The sequence below is a fragment of the Brassica oleracea genome, chromosome C7 (genome assembly GCF_000695525.1).
Source record: "Brassica oleracea var. oleracea cultivar TO1000 chromosome C7, BOL, whole genome shotgun sequence".
In the NCBI taxonomy this organism is placed as follows: domain Eukaryota; kingdom Viridiplantae; phylum Streptophyta; class Magnoliopsida; order Brassicales; family Brassicaceae; genus Brassica; species Brassica oleracea.
In genome coordinates, this window is record NC_027754.1 from 25711145 (window position 1) to 25722916 (window position 11772).

Here is an 11772-nt window from a genome sequence, read left to right on the forward strand (position 1 = left end):
TGAAAATATGTTATGATATCAAAATCGATATTGAAATATAAAAGGTATTAAATTTATATTTTTAAAATAAAATATAGAAGTCTAAATTAATAAAAATAGCAATAGTAAATAAAATTTGAATCACTAATTTGAAACTTATACAAAGTATTTGCTGATATTAAAGAAGATAATGCTTCCCACATTTGTGAAAAATTATTTTAGATTTCATTTCAAAAGAACCCGATATGTTATTTTTGTGTTTGCATTGCACTTTCTTTGTTGACTTGGACACGAAAGATTTTTGACGAGGTTCTTATTTATATCATCAAGTTTTAGCTTATTTTCAAGGGACATAACCCTACTGAGAATTTTTCTTAAATATGTCCTGAAATAAACACAACTCGCATGACATCTTTTATTAGCAATTAACAATATGTATATTCCAAAGCGAAATATGAGATACCCTCATATTTCGACTAACAGAAAATGAAGTGAAATAACTCAATTACTCGTACAACATGATTAGGGTCCACAGTTGGAAGTGTAAACTTTTTGTAGTTGCAAAATGTTGATGCCTCAAAATATTTTCTTTTTGATTTTTCTCCAACAATATCCATAAGTTTTTTTTGCTGAAAATAGAATGCATAAAATGGGCCGATAAGTCAATTGTTTACACATATAATCACTATGGATTTAAGCTTCCATACTCGCTTAAATGAACATCAGTATTTCCAAGAGGATTAACTGGTTTGTCTTTACTTGGGGGCAATGGTTTTGATGCACCTTTGATTTTGGGGAGGGTGTTTCTTGCCACAGTGGTTGCAGTATTTGATTTTCTTAAGAACAAGATATTGTTTGCAAGCAACGATGAAAATGTTTACTACAAAGATGGGCCAATAGACAAAAGTATACATATATCCTCTTGGGTTAGTGTGATTAATGGATATATACATGTATATGTTTCTCAAGGAAGTTTAAGAGATAACATCACTTGTGCTAGTGTTTTCTTTCTTTTCCACATGTTTTAATGAATCAAATTATGGCGGCATACAATTGATCCTCTTGCTTCTTCAGTGAACTCAAATTTTCCTTTTTGTTGGAGCAATTCGTTGCTGCCCTATATTACCCTGAAAATATTTTCTATAGAGGATTCAATGAAGCTTTCCTTCAACGGCCGGCTAGAAAGTTTTTTTGGATTCTTCAAAGGTGGACGTATGTAGTCTATGATTTTATTGAAGGCACTGATTTTTTTTATCAGGAGCTTGCAGTGACGTTTCGATGTGGCCCAATAGCAGTGATGAGATAGATTGTGGATCCATTGGTCACTACCTATTCATGTGTGGATCGTGTCGAAACATATGAATTTTCGGTAAATTTTAATCAAAGATGTAAATGATGGGAGAATGGACCTCTCTAACATCACTTGTAATGCCTGTTTTGTGAGTTTCCTATTAATGAAAGAGCTAAAAATGCATTAATTACGGAAGACCATTGTCTTGTCGTTTTTCCAAAGGCATATCAATCTAATTATGAGACGGGAATGGTCCATGTCCCCTCTATAAAAATATTATAATATATTTAGAAACATAGTTTACTGATATTAAATAACTTTTGGTATTTCTAAAAGATACATCTTTGACTCGACACTTTTAGATAACTCGTTAAAATTATTAGTCAAAACTCATACCGGAATAGATATTAATGGACTATTAATATTGTTTCACCTATAAATACTGATACATATCAAATTTGTGGAAATATAAAAAATAAATAAAGATCGTATAAGAAAACAAACTTGTCCGAACAAAAAAACAAATAACATATCAGTGTTGATAAGGGCTGATGGCGAGTGACCAAATCATGCATGGGCAACCTGAATTTTTAGGTATAAGTGAGGAATTTTTGGTTTTGAGTTTGTTTTTCAATTGATAAAAAATATTATCTGTAATTATATTTTGTCTGTTTGTGTAGCTACTGATGAAAGCAATAACTATATGTATTGTCAATTATGTAAGTTATGTGCTGGTCCTCTGTTTGATCCTCCAAAAGTTGGAGAAGAGATATATTATTTTCCTCAAGGGCACATAGAACATGCAATATTTTATTTTCAAACTTATTATATTCTTTCGCTTATGTTTTGATTTAAAAACTTATCCAAAAATTTGTTGGTCTAACCAGCTAGCTAGATATATGGACGATGAACTTTGTCAGCTAAAACCAAATTTTGATATTCCTTCAAAAATTCGCTGCAATGTTTTTAGTATTAAGCTCAAGGTATGTTTCATTTATTATTTATGTTTCTTATTTATTAAATGCACATGAGCTATACTTACTTACTGTAAATGGTATTGTTTTGGGTATATTTTATATATGGTCTTTGGTAGAGACTACAACAGATGAAATTTATGCAGAAATTTCTTTATTGCCTGATATATCTGTGAGTGGCAAAATAATAATTTATTCCTTTAATAAATTAATTTCAGGTCTTCTTAATATCTCTTTAATTAATATTAAGAATTCTTTTTTTTTTTAGGAAGTTGAAATCCCAACTCCTAAACCTGAAAACAACATACAAAACATTAACTATTTTACTAAGGTGTTAAGTGCTTCTGATACCAGTAAAAAGGGTAGTTTTGTTTTGAATAAAAGACATGCAATTGAATGTCTTCCTCTGCTGGTATTAACACTGACTTACATTGACCCAAATTGTAAAATTTTATATAACATTTTGTATCAAATAATTTTTTAGGATACATCCAAGCTAACACCAAGTCAAGAGGTAATTGCTAAAGATATGCATGGTCATGAATGGAAATTTAAACACACTTTAAGAGGTAACAATTTATTTTTTGATATAAAAATTGGTGAGTATTGATTTTTTTTTTGTCAACCGAGTATTGATTATTAATCTTTATTTTCTGGAAAATAATCAACTAGGTACACCACAAAGACATCTTTTCACATCTGGTTGGAATGATTTTGCAAAAAGAAAAGATCTGGATGTTGGAGACTCTTTTGTATTCCTTCGGTATATTTTTCTTTCATTTTACATCTCATTTGTTTATTGGACTTTGGATTTTAACTATTTTTTATCACAGAGGAGAGAACGGAGAATCACGAGTTGGAATCAGAAAAGCAGCTATTCATCAACAACACAACAAACCATCATCATTAATTTCAAAACAAAGTATGCACCATGTTATAGTTGCTACTGCATTGAATGCGGTTAAAAGAAAATGTATGTTCGTTGTGTTCTATAAGCCAAGGTAAAGAAAAATATTTTATTATTAAATTAAAAATTATGAAAATAGTTTATTCAACAAATAAAATTCTATTTATTATTGATGTGATGATATCAGGTCGAGCCAATTCCTTGTCAACTTTGACAAATTTATAGATGGAGTGAATAAGAAATTTAGTATAGGCTCCAGATTTTTGATGAAGTTTGAAGGAAGAGATTTTAATGAAATAAGGTAAATCTTGAAATTTATTTTAGTTTTTCGAAATATGATTAATTACAAAAATGATTTTACTATACTAGATACTATGGAACAATAGTAAGAGTGAGAGATTTCTCCACTCATTGGAAGGATTCAGAATGGCGAAGTCTAGAAGTAAAATTAGTACTAGCTATACTTAATAATTATATTATTTTAGAATATGTTTTTATAAAGTAACATATAACATCCACTAAATTTATTTTATAGGTACAATGAGATGAAGCTGCAACAATTCCAAGACCTGATAAAGTATCTCCATGGGAGATCGAGCCTTCTCATACATTCATCAAACATTCTCAAATCAGTTTTTCGAAAAAATAAACGTCAAAGAGAAATACATGATTTTGGTGAGTAAACGCTACTCAGTAAGTTCAAACTTCTTTGTGAATTAGTTATCATTATATTTTTTTGTTATAGGTTCAAATATGTGGGTTCCTACATTGACCCAAGGGCAAGAAATAGGACAGTCTAGCATACAGTCTTTAATGAGCTACTCTTTCCCTACCATGTCCAAGCCAAACTACAATGAGCAAATGGTTCAAGCAGTGAAAGAAACGCCAACCACCACCGCGACTACTAGGTACAAATTGTTTGGAGTTGATCTACCAATTCCCGCAAAAACAAAGGATCCCATCGAACCAATTGAATCATATAAAAAATCTAAAATTTCTAAAATCTTTGTAGAAGAAAAGGTTGACGACATCCAAACTAAAAGTCATACTAAGGTATAAAATAGATCACCATCTTCTTATTTTTTTACTTATTAGTCAAGTTTAAAACTATTTATTAGGTACAACAAAAACATGGGTTTTCATAAGAAGTATGTTATTAATTAGATAACTTTAATGTGTGTATATATATATATGTGTGTGTGTGTCCATATTTTATTTTGATCATAGATTTTTAATGCATAATGTATATTTTAAATAGACTTAGATGACTATAAAGTTCATATGCTTTTGATATGGTTACTGATCAGGTTTGTATGGAAGGTGCCATAGAAAGAACTGTGGATTTAACTTTTTTTTTATGGATACAATCAGTTGATCGAAGAACTAGAAAGAATCTTTGATATCAAAGGCAAGTTGCACACGCACAATCAATGGAAAATATTTTTCATAGACGCTGATGGTGATACAATGGTTTTTTGGAGATGATCTGTGGCTGTAAGTGCTAGTTTTCTTTTTCTTAACATTTGGCAAAATTTAGTGAGTATTTATAATTTTTTGTAGCAAATTTTGCAATATGGCGAAGGAAATATTCATATGTTCAAAAAACGATGCCAAGATAGGGAATGCATATAACAAATTCCCCGAAGGTGACCCAACATCAACAACAAAATTCTTACCACCAGATGTCAACAACAATTAAAGAGGGTTTTGGTTTTAAAAAGTAAACTTGCTTATTTTATAATGTATTAAAAATAATACTGGAAATGTGTGTGACTTAAAACTTCAAAGTATATTATGGAGTGCTTTGGCATTTAGTGATTGATGTTTTGTCTATCGACTAAAGTTTTAAATGAAACAAATATATCTGTTTTTGTTTTTATTTTAAATATTTTGTTGACATGTTTAGTATTATGGGTGAATATCATATGTATGTTTTCACCATTCATAAAAAAAAAAAAAAAAAAAAAAAAAAAAAAAAAAAAAAAAAAATTGACCAATAAATTTATGCAATGTGAGCTATAAAATATTCTCCAAGGTTTTATGCCAAAGACTGAAGAAAATTTTACTTGAATGCATCTTGGAAACCCAATCACCCTTTGTTGCAGGTCAGGAAATCTTAGATAATACAATGATCACTCAGGAGATGTTCCATGCTCTTACAACAAAACCAAGTGGAAAAAACAAGTGAATGGCCATCAAAACTGATATGAGCAAAGCATATGATCGCATTAAGTGGATTTTAATTCAAAAAGTTATGGAAAATGGGATTTTCTTAAACTTAGATTAACTGGATCATGCGTTGTGTTTCTTCTATTAAGTATCAAGTGCTCATGAACGGCCAGCCCAGGGAAACCATTGTCCAAGAGAGAGATTTACGTCAAGTATATCCTTTGTCTCCTTTCATTTTCATATTATGGGTAGGAGAACTCGTTAGCCTTCTAACTCACGCAGAGAACCGGGGATGCGCGTTTCACGTGTTAACCCTCCGGTGTCTCACTTTCTATTTGCTGATGATAGTCTTTTCTTCTATGAGGCGGAGCCCTGTTAATGTGATGAGGTTATGAGAGCAGTGAAGATTTAAGGAAAAGCATCGGGTCAATGTATTAACTTTGAGAATTCGTCGCTTCTTTTTGGCAAAAAGGTTCCCGGGAGTATGAGGCAAGAAATAAAGTCGACTTTGGATATGGACAATGAAAGAGGAATGAGAATTTATTTGGGGATTCCAAAGGATATAAGTGGATTGAAGTGCAAGTTATTTGCGTTCTTAAAGGAAAGAATTGATCATAGAGTCAATGGATGTTCAGCTAGATGGTTAACAAAAGTGGGAAGGATATTCTTATAAAGGCTATAGCTTTAGCATTTCCAACATATGTCATGTCCAGTTTTCTACTCCCGTTGAGTATTTTTGAAAAATTAGCAAGTGTCATTGCACGCTTCTAGTGGAGCTCGAATCCGCCCGAACGAGGAATGCACTAGGCAAAGTGGGAAAAATTGTGTTGTTCAACAGAGAAAGGTGGCATCGGATTCAGACTAATTCATGAATTTAATATGGTTTTCTAGCAAAACAACTGTAGAGATTGATATGATTCTCAGATTCTCTTTTTTGCGAGAGTTCTCCGTGGAATGTACCATTGTCTATGCTCACCTTTGTGAACAGAAACTGTTGAGTCCTTCTTACCTTTGGACGATTTTGATGGAAGTTAGACCTATATTGACCTTAGGGATCAGATAAAAGGTGCATTCGGGGTTTCATATACGAGTATGGGAAGATCCTTGGATCCTTACGCTCGCTGCTAGAACAGCTCGGCCTAATGTGCAAGTGGTTTATCCATGCATGACAATGAGTGAATTTATACATGGTATACCAAAAGAGTGGAATGTAGAAATACTGGAAATTTGGTTGCTCATGAAAATATACTGCTCATTTGGAGTTTGGCCATAAGCCAATCCAATAGAAGATGAAAAATATAGCTGGAACTATACGAAAAGTGTGATGTATACGGTTAATCAGGATATTAGGTTTCAAGGAATATCCTTAATCATGATCTTGAAGTAATGATAACAGAGCCCAGTATCACAAAGCTCCAATCCTTTGCTTGGGAAATCAATGCTTCATAAAAAATGGGCATCTAATATGGCAGATGGTATCTGGATACTTAGCCGTCATGAAAAATTTAACACGTCGTCATATGAGACAGCGATGTGATAATCACCGCCCTAGATGTGGAGAACCTGACGAATCAGTTAATCATGTGATTTTTGAATGCCCACCTACCTTACAAACTTTGGGCTCTCGCTTCGACACCATTGTGTCCAAGCATTTTTCCAATAACAAGTGTATTCTCCAATATTTGTTTCCTTTCCACTACCTTGTTCGACCATGTGAGGAATTACCTGCAGATGTTTCAGTATTCCAACCAGTGAAGTACTTAGATGTCCTTGACGGAACTTTAATGCAGATTATTTGGTTGGTGAGTAATATATGAAATAGATTTTAACTATATATCTGCGTAAGAATGTGTTCATCTCATAATACAAACCATAAGTTTTGAATCAATTGTAATTTTTTTTACAGGATTTCAACAAATTCCTATTGATGACATAACCTATTGATTTAGTTTTTAAAAAAGCAGCTACCATTTATGATTGCAGTTTGTGTTTTTGTTATCAATTTAAGTTCAGTGTTTAACTTATTCTTAAGTGCTATGATTTTAGAATTGAACCTAAGAGTACCAAATTTGTCTGAGACATACTTAGGAGGATTCAAAGAAATTCATATTTTGGCGGACTGGTTTTAGTGGTTTTCCATTTAGCTGTTAACTTAAGACGACGATTAAAATATTCAATCGATTGACTATTATAAAAAGTTAGAAATATTAACCTGAATTTTGATGACCAATTTTCGCTTCTTTGATACGAATCATTTGGACATGTTGATGTAGGATCTTCAATTTCGGTAACTTATCATGTTGATGTCGGATCTTCTATGTCGTATCGTCGATGAAGATGAAAGTTGAGAGAAAAGCAATTATTACTTGGTTGAAATGAGTTGCCATTGGAGTGAAATTGAATCTCATGTTAGAGCTTCCCAAATCGATTGAATTGTGTGACTGGATAACTTAATCCCCTTTTCAATCGATTTTGGGAAACGAAAAGATCTTTGTCATTGTAACCAAATAGAAGGCTTCAGACTCAAAAGGATCATTATAGGCCCAAAAAATTAATCCCATCATCTATAGGTGATTTTTTTGGCCCAAATGTTTTGTAAGAATTTGCCTGACCCATGAATAAACAATATATATAAAAATATTATCGGTAACTTGGGAAAAGCTCACTAGAGAAAAATCTGGACCAAAGAAAGTGTGACTAATACTGCATAAACACTCCATTATTGAAAATGTGTTTGATGTCTTGGGTATGTGTTGACCTCCTCCAGATTTTATAATAGTTTCCGAAGAAAATGTGTTGTATGTCTTGGGAAAAGCTCACTAGAGAAAAATCTGGAGGAGGTCTTGGTATTCGCGATGTACACGATTTCAAATAGCCCTCTCGCTAAACTATCATGACGCATCCTGACTCGAACAGACAGTCTACTTGCCGGCCTTCTCCTTCAAACGGTTGTCTGCCCCACAACGGTCTTTCACGGTTGGAAGAGTGTTTTACTTGGAAGAGATTTACTGGAATCAAGACTAGGGAAGGTTATTGGCAATGTTGTAGGGGAAGATTCCCATCCATCCCTTCGGCCCAAGCAGGGAGCGTGATCAAGACATTGTTGTAGCATACTTACTAACACAAGACTCCTCTTGGTGGTTACAGAGTAAGATAGAGGAACTCTTCCCTGATCAGGTGATCCTCATTACCCGCATTAGACCTAGCTTGACGGGGGCCGAGGACTCTTTTTGCTGGTATTGCATGAAGTCTGGCTCATATTCCTTCAAGTCTGAATATTTGGCCTGGAAGGAAATGCTGGAAGCTCACATTACAGCACCTACGACTACAATAGATATGGATTGGATAAAATGTGTATGGTCAGTCATCACATCACCAAAGATTAAGTTCTTCTTTTGGAAACTTTTTTGGGGAGCTTTGCCTATTGGAGCCAATCTCGCAACGCGTGGCTTGTCAGCATCTTCAGCTTGTCCTCACTATGGACAACCCGAGACTGCCCTTCACCTCTTCTTCTACTTTCCTTTGCTATGCAAGTTTGGTCATCAACGCCCCTCAGACACACCTTTAATGCGATCTCCCATCTCTCACTACCATCGAATATACAAGAATCTTTATCTCTGGCATGTCTCCCACCAACCGGACTGTTTTTGGCTCTCCCTCCTTGGATCTTTTAGTTCATCTAGACAGCAAGACCTTGGATCTTTTAGTTCATCTAGACAGCAAGAAATCAGCTGATCTTCGAAAACCGGCATATAACGGCTCAATCTACTATCTCCAATGCCTTATCGGCAGCTAGGGAGTGGAAATTACCGCAGCAAGATTCTGGTTTCCCAAAAAGAAGTTTCTTATCATCATTTGAGCAGGGTCCCGCTACCACCTCTCACGGTGACATGTAATACAGATGCATCATGGTCAAAAGAAACAGGTACGGCATGGCTAGAATTGTGTTTTGCATCTCTGCAACCGCACATCAGTAAATGCTGCTCAAAATCTTTTCTCTCTGTATCATCGCCTATAACAACAAAGAGAAAAGAAAAAAGCAGTTTGCATCTTACAGTCACCCGAAATCAATTGGAGCCCAGTGTGTGGCGGAGTTAAAGAGAAAGAGAGAAATTGAACGTTTTCCAAAAATAGAGCGGCTCCCACTTAGATATCTTTTTTAATGTACTAGGGTAAACCCGGCCGTAGGACGGAAATCAAATGAAAAATTGCTAACTTTTTTTAAAAAAATTTATACATAATTAAAAATATTTAATCCTTAATCAAAGTGATTCTTTGCTTTTGTTGTTTTTGTTAAAAATATAATTTTATAACTATTTTCATTGTAAATGTTTGTTTTAATTTAATCAGATAATTAAGTAAATAAGCTATCCGAATTTACAGTTAAAGTTACATACATGAATTATTTATCTCTATTAGACATTTATACGTGTTTATAATCCATTGATTAGATAATAGAAAAAGTGAATTGATATAAATTTATTTTTAAAAATTAGCTACACTGTATAATAATTTAATATTTATCGTTACGGTTGAAAAAATATTATACATATTTAAATTTTTACCAAATAAACTATATCATCCAAACTGATTAGGATTTTAAAACAAATATTATTATTAGTTTTGAAAGTATAATGGGTACATTGGTTCCAAATACATTTGACTATTTTTATTTACTTTACAAATTTACAATGATTATGATTTTAATTTTTTATCAGGTAGTCCTATTTTATTTAATAATATATATTTTATTTGAAAGATATCTTGTGTACGGCCATGGATGTTTCATCATCAACTGAGTGAATCACAAAGTAGAAGCATAGGTACTTAGAATCAGAAAACTACAGTAAGAAGCTAAACTCTTAACATAATCACCAGAATATATCTCATCTTAAATTGCAAAATAATGTAACCTCCACTTGCTTTCTTCAATCATTCCATATCTTCACCTTTATCAGTAGTAAAATCTGTCTAAGCAACGTAAAAGAAAGGACGTGGTCTCGAAGGTTTTATGGGAGCCATTTACTTTTAGTATCATGCTCTTGTACTCAGTTCTCTTGTTGTTTTATTCTATCGGTTTCAGTTTGTAAATGAATGTATGTATACCATTAAATAAGTTTAACGTTCATTATTATAGATAGTGGAAGCTTTCAAGTGATTGAGCCAGCAAAACAAAACTGGACTCAATGTAACATAATCTAAAAGGGAGACATATGAAAGTAGAAGGAATCAAAACTTGTGCGGATCTTAGCCACTGGATACCAACTGCATGAACTTCTCGATTTGTTTATAATAAAAACCAACGGTGCACCTATTATTAAGCTCCTTGAGTTTGCATGATCTTGGTGGCAGTATAAGCATCAGATTGGTCCCATACTCCTTTATGATGGGGACCTCAAGCAAGGAACGCCTTACTTGTCTCACCCGGAGACATTGTTTTTCCAGTTATGGATGTCCATAAGCCTCATTCCTTCAACATGATCTCCCCTGCAGTGGTCTCCTTGTCAAAATAGATGTGGGTTCCCGAAGTGGCATTAAGGAACAGACGGCCTGACAGCAACAGTTTAATCAATGTACGTAACAGTTTTATTAACTACATATTACTAATCAGTGGTGTGGAGAACTGAATACCTCCAACCATCTTCGGGTTAATGTTTGTTGCAACGATCGCTTTTGAATCAACACGCATGCCTTCAAGTTTTTGGAAAGCAACTGCTTGTGCGTCGAATATACTCAATGTCACAATCACATCACTGCAAATGCGGTGCAGTTAGTGATATAATAAAACTTCTGCTCATACGTTATAATGTAAGATAATGCAAAATGATGAGATAGGATTTATCTATCCAGTTTGATAGTGACCATGACGTGATTTTTCTCCTCCGGAGGATCACTCACAGTACTCTTCACCGCAGTTATCTCACCTACAACGTCTGTAAGAAGAATAATTAGAAATTGTAATCTGTTTATACCATGCTAAACAAATTAATAGATTTTCTTGCGTGTTCGTGTTAGCTAATCCAAGGAGCTCGGTTTGATTACGAAACAGGAACCCTTCTTCAGGCAGCGGAGATTCCGGTCGGTTATCTCTGTTGGAATGAAAAACTTTATAAAGATGGAAAAAGTGTTTAAGTGTTTGAAGAGAAAGAAGTTTTATGAAGAAGAAAGTTTTTATAATTTAGAAGAAGATTCTTATTACTTGTTACAAGCTTTGATTATTTCTTGGTGATACAAAATGAAAAGAGAGTGGAGGTATTTATAGCCTCCAAAGTACAAAATATCTTACATATTTTAATCTTAAATCTAGAGAATTCTACTTAAAAATCTAGATTATTTTATCTTAATTATCTAGATAATTCTATAAGAATATCTAGATTTTTATTTTAAGGAGGTGGATGATTTTTCTAGAATTTGGGCTAAGTTTTGGATCAACACATGATTAACCCAATAAT

General features: G+C 33.4%; 1 pseudogene; it reads left to right on the plus strand.

Annotated features, from left to right (window-relative positions):
• Positions 1–1821: 1821 nt before the first annotated feature.
• LOC106305167 lies at positions 1822–4850 on the plus strand (annotated as a pseudogene).
• Positions 4851–11772: the final 6922 nt, after the last annotated feature.